General features: G+C 42.5%; 1 protein-coding gene across 1 annotated transcript in view; it reads right to left on the bottom strand.

Moving 5' to 3' along the window:
- Positions 1-13,223, bottom strand: part of GRIN2B (glutamate ionotropic receptor NMDA type subunit 2B) — a 549,931-nt gene extending 536,708 nt beyond the window's left edge. The window contains exons 1-2 of the mRNA XM_083156581.1: positions 13,091-13,223; positions 12,037-12,458 (exon numbers count right to left, since the gene is read on the bottom strand). The gene's annotated coding sequence lies outside the window, so the exon portion shown is untranslated. The remainder of the gene's footprint in view (positions 1-12,036; positions 12,459-13,090) is intronic.
- Positions 13,224-13,903: the final 680 nt, after the last annotated feature.

Genomic DNA, 13,903 nt, shown 5'->3' on the forward strand with positions numbered 1-13,903 from the left:
TTAAATATATATTCATTTGCTTACAGCACATGAATAAAAATAGCATGCCCCTCCTCAGAATAAAATTCCAGATTTTTTGACACCAATTGTAAAAAACAAAACACTTTATTTTAAAAGTTCACCTTCCACTTCACCATAAAAAGATAGCGATTGCTACTCGGTGAATCATGGCGAAAAAAACCTTAAAATGTATTCGCTATCTGGTCATTGAATAGGGTGATTCACCGTTTTTGTCAGAAATTCGCCTTACAGCACAAAATCGCCATAAAAACCTGGCGAATCAGCCTCATTGAAAACCGCCCTTTGTGTGAATAGGAGGAACATGAAATGGCATGGCATGACTAGACGGGCTGTTTAATGTGGTTAGATGTATGCGGACACAGTAAAGTGGCAGAGAAGACGATAAAAGTTGGGGACGTATGTAAATCCTACATTTGCCTGACATTGTGCATTTTACATCTAACCCGCATAGAGTGGTATGCAGGAAAATGCACAAATGTTGTTGAATTATGTACAGGAGATATAGGTATGTGCAGAACACATCACCCATAATGCACCTGGTATGTGAGATCACTGTGAATTTTCACTTTTTTTTTTGCCATTCTGCAAAATGCTATTCCTCTATGTATTTGTAAATCATTATTTCATATATATTATAGTTTATAAAAAGAGCCAGGAAAACTATGGCCAATTAGTTCTGAGCTGTGGTGGGCTATAACTTATGGGCAGAAAAAAAAATGCTTAAAGGCATTTTGCACGAAATGCTTGAGGCCAAGTTCCACCAGGAAATCGTTCAACATCCATTCCTCTTATTTAATTTTTTGCAACAATAAAGTCATAGATTTCATGTAAACTGGATATACTGTAGCGATCACTAATGGTCCAGCTATTAAACATTTAAATTGGATTACTTAGATAATGCTATTTCCCACTATATATGCTGTCCTCTGGACATGCCACCTCACAATGCCTAAACATTTTGCACATCAGTTCCTGGCCAACAAAACAGGAACCCCAGGGCCCAGCTAGGGCCAGGGATGGTGTGAAGGCCCCACATACACAACAATGGTGTGCCTGGATTCCCATTGTGGCATATAGCCTACAGTATTTTGGTGTAGCACGATGGCTGCACTTGTAAAGTAGCCATCAGCAACAGTGGGTTGCTGCTGGTTACTTTACAACAAACAGAAGGGAGGAGAGTTCATTTGTGCAGCAGTGCAACATAGTCTGCAGATCAGTGCATAAAGTAAATTTTATCCTGCAGAGTATTACTATAATAAAGGAATTAAAAGGAAACGTCTTCAGGGGCATTGTATTCCATGTTCATCTACTCCACCTTTCAAAAGGACTTCTACAGTCTACACTAGCTCAGAGCTGGCGGAAATTCTAAATTATCCTGCAATTTTAGCAAAGCAATTCCTATGTACAGTACTTTGTTATAAGAAAAATGTAAAAACAAGGCATTGTGTTCCCCATAAACCCTGAACAAGCCCAAGTGCTAGACAACCTGATCTGATTTCCACTATCACAGGAAGGTTTTCCCATGGTACAAGGGAAATCAGCTCCAGCGTGGTCACTAACACAGTGCGCCTGCTAATTACTGTATATCCAAAAAGTGAAATAATAAAAATAGACTCTCACAATTTTTTAAGCTTAACTGAATAAAGGACCCCAAAAAGTCTAATTCACAACATTTTTAAAGGCAAATGGGTCAATTTAAAAGAATACACTATTGCCAGGGAAGTGTATTTTCACTCCAAGCTATTTAATAAACTGGTTCACGTACTAAACTGACACACGTTAAAACAGTCCCATTGTACTCATTCACAATCAAAGTAGGCCATAAACAAGTCTAAACAGCAGAAATGAACAGTAAGGTTATATAAAGGGTGGGAGTTTATGTGATCATCACAGCTGGGTTGTAAGGAGGAACAGTGCTGCCAGTGGGGGAGTGCCCTAGGGGTGGCACCTTTGCGCCAGTATTTCTGCATCTAGCTACCAGTGCCAGTTGGGATGTCCTTTGAACATTCTGGCCACGCACCTTGCAGACACCAAGGACCTTATTCAGGTCCATTCACAAATGTGTATTCGTTCGCACGGGGGGGTTACTGCGCATGCACATTTCTGTGCATGTGCTGGGTGCGAGCACCCACCGCGAACAAACTGTTTGCTGGGTGCACGCACCTATCCTTACAGGCAGATTGGGAGGGCCTGGGGCGGCGGACTGACTGGCCCATTAGCAAATGGGAGCGCCTAGTGTTTCATGGGCATTCCCATAAGAACGCTGGGTGTTCTCATGCTAATGTGGCCATGACAGACATGCAGGGGGTGGGCAGCTGACACCTGATGTCAGCTGCCCGCCCACGTCCCCCCGAGCATACACGCATATGTAAGGTTGCTCAGAGCAACCGTACATATGCGTGCACCTTCCACATCTTTCGATGGTCGGTGACCATTGAAAGATGTGGGAGGGTCCCAGTGGCCTGGGAATGGATGTTTATGTAAAACATCCATTCGCAGCCAGTGCGAAGGTACGCTCCTTGTGAATGGTGGGACCGTGTACTGGTTCACTTGCAAGGATGCAAATTCTCATCCGAACGAATTAACCAGAATAACCCCCTAATTACAGGGCATCCAGTGATGCTTCTTGTGGCGGCCGCAGCATAGGTTTGGCTGGAACCCAGTTCCGGGGCTGAGTTACACTATTATGCAGTGTGCATTCTAAAGATATTTCCTTCTCTCTGTTTATTGAGGCCCAGTTTATGTATATGAAGACTATTCGTGAGTACGGAGATGTAGACACTGTCATATGTGCTGGGCTGATCATCGGGCCACTCAAAGCCAATATATTTTGCTAAATCATGGGAAATGTAGTAGTTATTAATGAGAATATTGGTAATATTGATTACAAATGTCTAAACTCAGCCCTCGGGGCCCCTAAAAAATGTATACACAGCTGTATTCATTACTATCTATAACATTTTAGAAGATCTACAGGTGGTCTAGAAAACATGAACTGTTATAGGCCCTTCAGTGGTATCATTTTGTTAACATTCCACAAACAATCTGTAAATTCTTCAAAATTGCTACCTAGAATGTTTCTAATGTATAGTCCATGGTTACATATGCGCCTTTATTAGGACGTTATCACAGGGGGTAAATTGACTACTACTGTATACGGAAATTCCTAAAATTTCATTCTGATGGGTACTAGTCGCCCACTGACACTAAGTCCATCTAAAAGGGCCTTTAAGGTAGCGATCTGCTATAAAGATCTACTGTGATGTGTGCTGCACCAGTGGTTTAAGTACAGTGTTATTTATTTATTATTTATAGCGCACACAGATCCCGCAGCGATTTACAGAGTATACAGTAGTTGGACATTCACATCAGTCCCTGCCCCAGTGGAGTTTACAATCTATATTCCCTACCAAACATATACACGCACACAAACAGTCTAGAGTTAATTTTTTTTTTGGGAGCCAATTAGCCTACCAGTATATTTTTGGATTGTGGGAGAAAACCTGAGTACCCGGAGGAAACCCACGCAAGTACGGGGAAAATATACAAACTCTGCACAGTTAGGGCCATGGTGGGAATCAAACCCATGACCTCAGTGCAGTGAGGCAGTAATGCTAACCATTACACCATCCATACTGCCCTGCCAGTGTTGTAGTTTATGAGAACATTTACTTTATTCAGTTGACACAATGACAATGGGGCCTGGAAGTTAAATAGGCCTATCCCCTTCAAGTCCCCTGCTCTGGACAGAGTAAAGAGCAGGCTTCTTTAGTGCATGAATACTCAGCTGCACATGATAAGGGGCTCCCACGTTTCTGGGCTCTATAGAGCAGAGCTGGGAGATTAGGGCAAAATAATTAGGGCGATGAACATCATTGCCTCTTCTGTTCGATGCTTCTCCTTTCACCTTATGTACTTGCTTCATTCCTGTTGTCATCACCTACAGAACTATACATTCGGGAACCTACATGAACTATACATTCAGAAGGAGAAGGAATTGCTGTACTCTACAGGTATTCCATGTGTTAGCGGTGACTACAGTAATGTACGGTACAGGGGAGGCTGCTGAGGAGTGCACCACTGGCTGCAATACCATTACTCCTGTACATAATCAGAAAGGAATGAGTGTATATCCCGCACATGTGAACATTAGACCTACATCAATAACCTTATTATACTTCATTAAATATCAATTACTTACTGATATAAAACACAATTACTAATGAACTCATCTGTGATGAAATTAAATGTATTGAAAACGAATTCTGTTCACTGGGGATCAGTGTAGAGATATACTGTACTAGTATGGAGCAAAACACACTAAACAATGGTTCGGGAAGAAAGCCAGGATCTCTCTAGTTAAGCTACAGCTTCCCAGAACACATGGAGGAATGAAAGTCCCCAACCTTCATTATTACACTCTGGCAGTTTTCTTCGGGTATATTCGAGACTAGATTAAACAGTAATATTTACACCTCTCCTTCCTTAGACCACACACTGTTTCATCCATTTTCCCCAGCAGCACTACTCCACACTAAACCGAACAACATCCCTTTACCAATTCTTGAAAACATTTTATTTCATGACACTTACTATACAATTACTATACCTGGCTTGCTATTTATAAAAATCTCAAAAGAGATCACTCCAGCTCTCCATGCATTCCCCTCTGGGGCAACCCTGCCTTTCTCCCCCTCTCTGTCTAAATATCTCTGTTACTGCTGGAGAGACAAAGGACTTTCGCTCAAATCCAAAGTTTCTTACCCAGTAGGAACTATTTACACATTTGCGAATCTTCAAGATCAGTTTGACTTAACTAGATCACAATTTTTTGTGTACCCTCAAGCCCATCACTACATTACCTCTCTAGATCAGACACTATGTTCACCAAATTCACAGGATTTTATTCATTCACTCCTGAAATGATCTACCCTCACACAGTATTGCACAAAACATTTATACACCCACCTAATTGCGCTAACTTTGGAAAAACACTGGAGAACTAACCTGCTCCCCTGGTCTTCTGAGATACCCAACTTACTCTCACCTGCTTCATTACATAGACATATTGACTATTGACTTAGCTTACAGGTATACACGATCCTCATATCTACAAGAGGTCCACCTTTGTTTTCTTTATAAGGCCTACATTTCCCCTGCTTAGCAAAAATATTGGGTAGCCGAGGAAACTGGAATATGCCAGAAATGCCATCATTCCTCTGCTTACTTTATGCACTGCATATGGGAATGTGGCATTACTAAACGTTTTGGTGTAAGGTTTTTGCCTTCATTGATACTCTTTGAGATATTTGTCTCCCCTGACCGTCTATCTTGTATACGTCTCCATTTCGACAGTTTACACCTTGACCCTCACTGTCATTTCCCTATTTCTTACCTCCCCCACACTGAACGAAGTCTAACAAAAACTACTGCAATTGTTATACTTCAATGGAAAAACTTTGACCCAATCAGATATTGAATCAGGGGCAAAAAGTTCTTTGCTAAATGGGACCTCTGTATCCTCTGATGACATTAATGGGTTATCCGCGACTCAAGATAGGTCTTGAAGAAAGTGGCCAATTCGAGTTCAATCAAAATTAACCGAAACTGGCCCCTGCCTCGATAGTCGGTGGTTTGCGCATGTGCAAACCTGACTGCGAATGGCCTCGGTGATTTACAATGTCTCAGGGCCTTTCACAGTGGGGATAGAGGGGGCGGGACAACCCTCAAATGATTTCTCATGATTTTCATAACACATTCCCTCGCATGGTTGCGAGAGGATCTGGCGGCGGCGGTGTGTGTGTTGCGGCGGGGCGGATCTTAGCAACTTACCGAGTCCACCAGAATCAGGCCCTAAATACATTACCCAAAAGTAAACTATATATAATATATATATATATATATATATATATATACTTATACATACACACATACACACATACAAACACATATTTCTGCATCATCCGCATTTCTTTTGGTATCATCAAAATATTTTCTATTCATTACATACTGCTTTGTCCATTTTCCATTTTATACACTTGGTAGCATCTAAAGACAATATGCTGGTTGAAACAGCAATGCCGGGTCCCATAGCTTTGAGCATGATACCAGACCACTAATGTACCCAGGGCCAGCTAGGGTCGTCAGCACTGCTCCTTACCACTACACCCTGTGAACACTGCACACCTCTAGAGAAGCCATACTTTCACCACAGCTGGTTGACATCATCAATGAATTGCTGTAAATTTCTACACCGAGATCTGTAATACCAAAATAGTAGAATAGAACGCATTTTTGTCCTGCCCAAGCAAGTGCATTTTAATAATCCCCTTCAGGATTACAAAGGATAACCTTTGTCAGGGCCGAAACTAGGGTTTCTGGTGCCCGGGGCAAGACATTTATTTAGTGCCCCCCCCCCCCCCCCCATACACTGTATTCTGAAATGAAATATATATTTATAAATGATCCCTCTAGAAACTATATGAACCTGAAAACAGGGACAGTGCGCAAAAAATTTAGGGCATGTTTTTTTTTTAGGTTCACCTACTACCGTGGTACTCCTGCGAGACTACATCCCCCATTTTTTCCGCTATGAGGGCATGGTCAGCTCTCTAAGAGCTGTAGCCACATGGGGTGCGGCCATAGAAAATGGAGGTGTGATACACATATGCCCACAATAGTGCAGTGCCAGATACACATGACCCCAAAAGTGCAGTCCGTGATGCCCAATATACCTATGCCGCATACTGTGAAGCCCATTATAAATATGATCCGCACCGTGATGCTCCATTATACATATGCCCCACCCCTGGATGCTCATTATACATATGCCCCACAACGTGATGCTCCATTATACATATGCCGCACACCGTGATGCTCCATTATACATATGCCACACACCGTGATGCGCCATAATACATATGCCGCACACCGTGATGCCCATTATACATATGCCGCACACCGTGATGCCCATTATACATATGCCGCACACCGTGATGCCCATTATACATATGCCGCACACTGTGATGCCCATTATACATATGCCGCACACTGTGATGCCCATTATACATGACACACACCGTGATGCTCCATTATACATATGCCACACACCGTGATGCCCATTATACATATGACGCACACTGTGATGCCCATTACACATGACACACACCGTGATGCTCCATTAAACTTATGCCACACACATGATGCCCATTATACATATGCCCCACAGCGTGATGCTCCATTAAACATATATGTCACACACATGATGCCCATTATACATATGCCACACACTTTGATGCTCCTTATTAATGAGTGGGTGGAGTGGGTGGATCATGGGTGGAGATGTTTTACCAAAGGAAGTTGTGCTGCACTGTATAAAGGCAACACGTAGGGAGAATCAGAGTGGAGACGGGTGGTGGGAGATTTAATGTTCCCTCATCGTGTAAAACATCCAGCCTCCCCCTGCCACTCTATTGATGAGGTCTAGACATCATAACATAAGCTTTGCATTAGGCTTACTTTTTCACTGCTGCCACCGCCGCCGCCGTTAATGCCCGTCTGTGTTTGCCGCGCACAGCATTTCTCTGGGAGTGTGGGAGGGGACGCGGCTACGCCAACCAATGGCGAGGAGGCGGCTGCCGCGTCATCACGTCCCCTCCCAAGCTCCCAGTAATGCTGTGCGCGACAGGCACAGACGGGCACTAACGGCGTCGGCAGCAGCAGTGAAAAAGCGACGGGTTAGCTAACAGCAGCGGGACTCGGGCTACATCAGTCCCCGAAACCCCGCTGGCTGTCACTCTCCCGGACCTGACAGCACCCCCCCCCCTCCAGCGCCCGGTGCGCGTGACCCCCCAACCCCCCCCCTAGTTACGGCCCTGTCTTTGTGATTCTTTAACTACAGATAGCTGGGGACGTACAGACAACCACTCTGTTGTGCCATGCTTTGTGTCTTGTAGCAAGGGTGTAAACTGTTACTCGGATTTGAGTCAATGCTGGAATGGGTATGAAGTTGTTGAGTATGCTTTGCAGCACCGCTGATACCGATAATGATACGGACGGTGCCATGAAGAGTGTGTTCCCAGCTTAACTCTGTTGAGCTACAGTACCGACTGTTAGAATTGCATGCATGTGGAGATAACCAGATCTACATAAATACTGTACAGTAGTTGTAGATTAAAGTATCCAAATTGCATGTGTTTGACATCAGGTTCGATGCAGTGTGCATTTCCATGAGCATCAAAGGGTGACGGATGACATCCAACAGTTGGGATTCCAACGGTCAGTATACCGACATCGGAATCCTGACTATTACAATGCCCAAAAGTCGGAACTCCAACTGACAGGGGCTATTCTCCCTCGTGGGGGACCAGGATCCCCATAGAGGGAAAATAGAACCTGTGGTGAGTCACCGAGCCTGCAAGGGGCTTTTTAATCTTGCCCCCTGTTGGAGTACTGGTGGCCCTTAAATCAGCATACACACAAAAAAAACCATGAAAAACTCATGTCGGCCTTTTCCATATCGACCTAATGCTTTTTCGACCTAATGACCATGTTGACCTAATGCTTGTCGAACTAGTGACTTTCGACCTATAGTGGTCGACATAATGACTGTGGACATAGGTACTGTCTACCCTATGACCCATACCCAGCATTGCTTATTCCCTGGCTGTCATATCATACAGCACCTTATTGCAATATATCACATGTTTCTCAGCAGCAGGTGTCACTGATCTCCACGGCGTAGTGCTTACACACAATGGGGCAGATGTATTAAGCCTTAACAAGAGATAAATGCAAGGGTGATAAAGAGAGATAAACGTCCAGCCAATCAGCTCCTTACTGCCTTTTTTCAAACACAGGCTCTAACATGGCAGTAAGCAGGTGATTGGCTGGGCAATCTCTCTTTATCACCCTTGGATTTATCTCTTGTTAAAGCTTAATACATCTGCCTCAATGGCCCTTATTCACATCTGATTGCAGTACAAATTTGTTTGAAAAATGGGCAGAACCATGTGCACTGCAGTAGGGGCAGATGTAACATGTGCAGAGAGAGTTAAATTTGGGTGGGGTGTGTTGAAACTGAAATCTAAATTGCAGTGTAAAAATAATACAGCCGGTATTTACCCTGCATAGAAACAAAATAACTCATACAAATTTAAGTCTCTCTGCACATGTTACATCTGCCCCACATGGTTTTGCCCATTTTCCAAACAAATTTGTACAGCGATCAAATTTGAATAAAGGCCAATATGGGACACGACAGAAGTATGCAAATGAAATATTGTTCTCCAAACTTGAGACATCCTATTCCAAACCATGTTTCTTGCAGGTACGAGTAAATGTGGCTGTATGCGACACTTACAGAACCGCCAGTTTGCGGATTTCTGTTTGCAGACCCTTGGTGGCACTAGAAAGGGCTGCAAGGGTATGGGTGCGATTGCCAGTGGTTACATGCCTTCTGCGGCGGCAACTCAAACCATTCGCAGGATTGCCTCTATAGAATGATATCAACGAAAAGTAATTTAATACCGTTAATACTATTTAAGAAACATATAAAAGGGACTGAACATGCCAAATGACCCACAATACAAACTATAGTGTTACTATAGTAGGCCCATATAATAAACTAACAAGCTTCTGTTATAGCCACATGTCATTGCCAGAACTGCAGGGACAGTTAGTGTTTGGTGATATTTTCACATCTATAAAGACAGAAACATGTTTGCCCATTTCTCAAAATCGCTTCTAATTCCAATCTAATACACACTAGGGGAAATTTTTCTAAGATGTGTATTCTACTTCACATGTGATGTTGCTATGGGCAACCAATCATAGTAGACAGGTACTGATTGGTTTCCCATAGCAACACATGTCAAGAAGAATACACATCTTAGTAAATGTCCCCTACTGTGTGTTATTAATATATGTAGACAATATGAAAAATATTTTTTATTATAATGTCCGGTCATCATGTGTTATAAAGTACAAGTATTCAAATAGTGCTAATCTTAACTACAGTATGACACACGTAGTGCAGAGAGGTTAACCATGTGATCCTCTCCCATTATACTGCTACTGCAACATGATAATGATCAACTTTAAAAGCTGAACGTAGGCCGGATGTATCAAACTTCAAAAAGTGATAAAGTGGAGATTGATAAACAGACAGCCAATTGGCTCCCACCTGTCATTTTTCAAACCCAGTCTGTAACATGGCAGATAGAAGCTGATTGGCTGGCTGTTTATCTCTCTCCATTGTATCAATTTTTGAAGCTTAGAGAATCTGGATCAATATACGTTATGATAATGAGCTGTGTACTAGCTGCTACTACACAAAATCCAAAAATAATGTAAATAGTAGTACATGAAAAATAGGTGGACACAAATGTAAAGTAGGTGATTCTTAATAAGAGTGACTTGTTGATTTTATATAAAAACTATATATATATATATATATATATATATATATATATATATATATATATATATATATACACACACACACATACACACACACACACACACACATACATACAAACAAACAGTTGCCTTCTTGGGAAATAACCATTTTCAATACAGTACACATGACAATATGGATTCTTGTACTTAAGAATGAGAAGTACTGCCTGGTGTCAGCTGCTAGACATTTCTCCAGTCTCTAATATGATATGACTGTATTATTGAACTATAATATGCATGGTTACACACTGCTACACATTTCTTCCCTACATAATACATTACATGGCTGCGTCGAATAAAATCAGCCCGATAACTTGCACTGATATTCTATAATATTCACTATTTGCAGCAAACCACAGTACTAACACATTCCAGTCAGTGCTCCTAGCCCCTGCAATGTACCAATACACAGTCCTGGCTAAGGAAACATTCATTTACACATTATGAGGAATCATGTCAGGATTGGAAAGATTCAATTAGACAAGTAGCCATGACTTAACAAATGTCATCACCTATGCTCCAATCTTGGACTTTTTGTGTATGTGTATGTGCGAGTGCACGTGTGTATTTGTCGATTTATTACAAACATATATAAATAACCAATATAGGCTGAAATGTTGCATTATCTCCCCTGATAATAACGTTATGGAGAACCAGTTTCTTCTGAATAAATAGAAAGCAGATGAACCAACAGATGTCAGTACATGTTGATTTGCTGATAAACGCATGATTCCCAGTGAAATTCTATGCACATCTATCTCTGTGCACCTACATAATGTCTATTTCCCTACACACATTCACCACTTAATGTTATTTCCCATCGATTTCTCATGCTAGGTAATACAGGCCTCCTCTACCAGCCAGGCCTGGAACCTGCATTTGTATGACTTGTCCTGCATCAGTATGTGACTGGAGTATGTGAAGGCCTGTAGTGAATACCACCATATTATACGTGTGTATATCAGGAACCATAGGAATAATATATAATGTATTCTTAATATGGAAATGATTCTACTATACAATAAAGCCATTGGTTAAAAATGAATGACAATAAGCCGATACTGAGCATCAATGCCCAGCAAAAAAAAAAATCAGTGTGTATGAATATACATACCGAGAAATAAAACTGATTTGCATTGCTAAACAGAAACATGTAAAAGGCCCTGGGGCTTCTAATGGGAAATCGTGTGCTATTCCTTACATACATACATATCCCTGGTTACCTAACTACAGTAATGCAGATATAGCCATTAACAGAAGTATATCTATACAGATCTATAATGGCAGTTCCGTGCCCACTACAGCACACAATGCTATTAGGTAATTGGCAGTAGGTCTATGCTGGATTATAATTTCAGTCTTGTATATATATCACAGCCATGCTGCCTACACAGAATGGGAGATGCAACAGCTACTACAGGTATGAGGCACATTGCATAGACATGCAGAGCAGACGGACGTCATAGAGAACCACAATTATAGGTAGCAGTGGATGTGGTTATTATAATTCCAAGGGAAATGGGTAAACAATGGAAAATGTGAGTTCACCGTACATACCTGGGCTTGAAGACACAGATCCTTTAGTCTGATGGGTTAAAGCACTGGACATGTTGGGATTATGCTATTCTCTCTTCTACCTTGCATATCCACATAGGCAAACAGGGTGCAGAAATACATAAAAATCAAACAATGCAAAATGATTGGGGATATGGGGTTTGGAACTGAAATCCTTTTGCGTTGTAGGCAAAATCCTTCCTGGCTCTGAACAGCAAATGCAAAAATACAGGAATAGGATAAATAAATGTGGGATCCTTCAGTAAACCACAATGCAGGGCTGGGATAACAAGGTCCTTTTGTGCTCAGATCCTGTAGGTTTGTAAAGGTGTCTACGAGTAGGTCTGGAGGGCTTATTTGTTCCTTAGCTGATCAGTGCTGTTGCTATCTGCAGCATACTGTTCTCCTTTACAACACCCCCCATCCTGTACAGGAGAAAGAGATGGAATCAATATTTTATTCGAGAGAAGACGGCGAAGAAATAAGGGGAAAATCTGGCATCTAGATCCAAAGATTTTATTTACAGCTTTTGTAACCCCCAAATTCAACAGCAGAGAGCAAAGGGAAATGGCTGAAAGATGGCCATACATTATTAATAAGATAGGTTCAGCTAAAGCATACTCAGAATATGCAAAGGGCTAAAGATAGACAGGAATTATTTACTGACTGCAAGAGAGAGGCACCAAGCACATCATCTGCATCTCCTCCATACACACACACATACAGTAGCAGTTGTCATTTGCCACATTGTCACAGCACCATTAATCCTGCCTCGCTAATAAACCTGTAACCTGCCGCTTGCCGACAAGATGCTCTGTGAGCTACTGGTGCACACATACACATTAACCCATGGAATGGCACTGGGGGTCTAAGCAGTGTGATCGCTGGGATGCGCACATTAACCCTTTGGTTAGTTACCAAGAGTACACTAATGCGAATAAAAGTACATATACACGTATCAGACGCTGTGTGTGTGCCCCAGACACATTGAAATTGACAGTAAAAATGACATTGCTGGGTTGGCAGATGGAAAACAGAGGTGCAATGATCTACTTACAGACATGTCAGTTACATCCAACCCTGTATTGCAGAGACCTGATTTCTCATCCCATCCACGCTATACACACACTGCCAGGATCTGGGAGAAGGGAGAATTTCCCTGCTAAGAATCTCTTCCCTGTGACTTGTGCTCAAACTGATGATTGGATCTCCAACGTCATGTTCCGTAATAAGGAGGAGCGGGCCCCCCCTAGTGGCGGCCTGCAGCAATGCTACTGTACAACCATTCTGTCACTGCACGCTTCAGATACCTCTACTAAGCTTTCTAAAAACGGAAGGACCGTTAATAAAATACACAAATGGCAAAATTGGTGAATTGTCTACAGTACATGCCGATTGGCATCTGCATTTGTTAATACTATCCATCACACTCTATATGGAGTTATTACTTTGAGGCTGAAAAAAGTTCAATATGCTACAAGTGAAATGCTTTCTTACACCTCTATACGCCATTTTTTAAGTACCCCCCTAATTGAGCCCTAACAAGTTATGTAGGGACCACATTTTTAAGTGGCCTCCCATACATTCATTAGAAGATGAGTGCAATATGCGGGATGCAGTTAAAATCCCGGCGGTCGGGATCCCGGCGTTCAGAATCCCAACGCCGGAATCACGACCGCCGATATCCCGACACTTTCTCCCTCCGTGGGTGTCCACGACACCCCTGGAGGGAGAATAAATTAGCGTGCCGAGCGTAGCGAGGCACCGGGCCCGCTGTGTGGCGAGCGCAGCTAGCCCGCAAGGGGGGGCGATCCATGTCCCCCCTTGTCGGGATTTCGGCGGTCGGGATTCCGGCGTCGGGATTTTGAAC

This window comes from Crinia signifera, chromosome 8 (assembly GCF_055691185.1).
Source record: "Crinia signifera chromosome 8, ASM5569118v1, whole genome shotgun sequence".
Lineage (NCBI taxonomy): Eukaryota > Metazoa > Chordata > Amphibia > Anura > Myobatrachidae > Crinia > Crinia signifera.